The following is a 2,701-nucleotide window of genomic DNA, read 5'->3' on the forward strand; positions in this document are numbered from 1 at the left end:
CAAGGTTCAGCCTCAAAAAACCACATGGCAAGGTGTGTAGGGAACTTCACCTATGTTGCTGCGCAGCAGTGGGGCAGGGAGTCCCACTGCCTGATGGGCCTGGAGGATAGGAGGAGCTGAGGAGCAGGAGGGCAGACCCCTGGATGCTCCCCATCCTTGGTGCTGCCTCACCAAAGGGGTCTCTCAGACCTGGCCCAGCCTCCTCCAGCAGCCCTGCTGCAGCTGAAGAGGAGTGCTCCAGCACTTCAACTGCTGATCTTCATGGGGGTGCCAGCAGTCCCCCAAGTGCCCCTGTTATCACATACAAGGAGAAGCTATTGCCTCAAGAGGATCCAGGGAAGACCATGCCAGGTCCCTCCATTCCAGCTGGGATAGAAACAATTCAAGTGGCTGGCCAGCAGCTCCCAAGGCTCTTTCCTGTTCTGCAAGAGGCCAACCCACCAGCAGTACTGGAAGAATGCCCCAAACAATGATGAAAATGGAGCTGGTCACTGGTCCACCAACTGGATTATTTGCCATCCCACAAGTCAATCAGAAGGCTCTCAGTATTCTATCAAGGAAATCAAATGGATGAAAAATGTAGAACCTTCGTATTTTTAACAATGCTATTGTATTGCTACCTCCACCTGTGCTTTCTCTCCCTTTTCCTGGTGCATGGCCTCTGCTTCCTCTCATGTTGCCGGCCCCTGTGGATGAGCAGCATGGGAGAAGGGGTGAGTGGATGCAGCCCTTGACCAGGAGGACTGGCATATTAAAGCTGCTGGGTATATTTGCCAGGTACTATTTTGTTGTTCCCCCAAAGGCAAAATCTCCCCAGCTTCCGACCTGCATCTCTGCCGCTGATCCCAGGCAGATGTTCCCAGACAGAGGTCTTCAGGGTCAGCCTGTCTTCTAGTGCTTATCACTCCAGGCCTGTCCTTATCCTCACCACACTCTCTGCTCCCACATCCTGAAAGGAGGTTGCAGTCAGGTGGGGTTGGTCTCTTTCACCAGGCAGCAACTGACAGAGTAAGAGGACACAGCCTTAAGCTGTGCCAAGGGAAATATAGGTTGGATGTTAGGAAAAAGGTCTTCATGAAAAGAGTGATAAAATACTGGAACGTTCTGGTGGAGTCACCGTCCCTGGATTTGTTTAAAAAAAGAATGGATATGGCACTCAGTGCCATGGTTTAGTTGAGGTGTTGGGGCATGGGTTGGACTCAATCATCTTGAAGGTCTCTTCCAACCTAGTGATTCTGTGATTCTGTGATCCTACTGCTTTGCTCTCCTACCAGCCTGCATTGCCTGGTGCAAACTTGTTATAGCAACAACCAGATCCCTCCTACATGGAGTCATAACTTGGTGCTTCCCTCTGCATCCCCCCGGGGCCATACTCTGCCAGGACAGGAGCCCAAAAAGTTCAGCAAGGGGGAAGCACAAAGTCCTGCCCCTGAGGAAAGGTCTCCCCAGGCACCTGCACATGCAGCTTTGTAGAGACAAAGCCCTGGAGACCATGTCAGGCAATGTGCCCTTGCCTCTAATGGAGTCCTGGACTGCTTTAGGAGTTTTGCCTGTAGGATGAAGAAGCTGATCCTTTACCTGGAGCACTGAGTTTGGTTCTGAGCTCCCCAGTGCAAGAGAGCTGCATGTCAGAGTCCAGCTAAGGGCCATGATGATCATCAGGCTTGGAGGATAGCTCAGCAAGCTGGAATGGTTCAGACTGGAGAACAGAGTGCTCAGAGAGGATCTGATCAATGTGCAAAAAGGCCTGAACCTAAAAGGTCCTAAAAAGGATACTGTTAAGGAGATGGAGCCAGGCTCTTTCCAGCAGTGTCTTGTGAAAGGAGAAAGAATATTGAAAAGCAGATTGGCATAATTCTGGGTAAATAGCTCTAACTGTCTCTGCTGAACCAGAAACCTTGCCAAGATGACATCTAGAGATCCCTTCCAAGCTCAGCTTTTGTGTGATTTTATGTAAATAATGAAATAAATAGTGAAAGATTTTATGTAAATAATGTTGTCTAATATTTTCATTTTGGAGATACTAAATAAGAAAGTACAGAAGGTAGTACAATTCTGCTTTCCTTACACTTGTTAGTCATCTGCAGGACACATACTGGAATGTGTGATACAGTTTCTGCTACTAGGCAAATGACTGAAATCTAAGACTACTAGGAAACACTCATAGCCATTATGAATAAATGTTCTCTTTCTCTTCTGCTGATCTTGTAATTATTTTTCAGTTGAAACTCTTCCGTCTTCTTGACCTTATTTTTTACTTCCCAGTGTTGTCCTCGTTTTCAGTTATAAAAACCACCACCTTTAAAAAAATTTATTCATGAGGGAACAAAAACAGTAACAAAATCACAAAACACTACTTATATTATCAGAAAGAATCCAAATCTTGCCTCAGCTTGACCCTTACCTCATGCTATTTTCTTCATGTTCTTCTTCTTCTCTCAGAGATGAGTTATGTTTTCATGCTGTCTGCTCCATAGTGATCTTCTTCCCTTTACAGTGTCTTTAATAGTTTTCACCAGTCAGGATGATAGTCCAACCTTTCCATAAAGTGCCAGTATGATCACCTCAAAATTATGTCCTCCAAATGGAGTAAACAAAATAAAATATTTAGTATGTGAATGGAACAAAGTCCATAACCTTAAATAATGCGTTCTAATCCACTTAAATAATGTAAGCTATTATGCACTTTAAAAAAAAAAAA

This window comes from Parus major, chromosome Z (genome assembly GCF_001522545.3).
Source record: "Parus major isolate Abel chromosome Z, Parus_major1.1, whole genome shotgun sequence".
In the NCBI taxonomy this organism is placed as follows: domain Eukaryota; kingdom Metazoa; phylum Chordata; class Aves; order Passeriformes; family Paridae; genus Parus; species Parus major.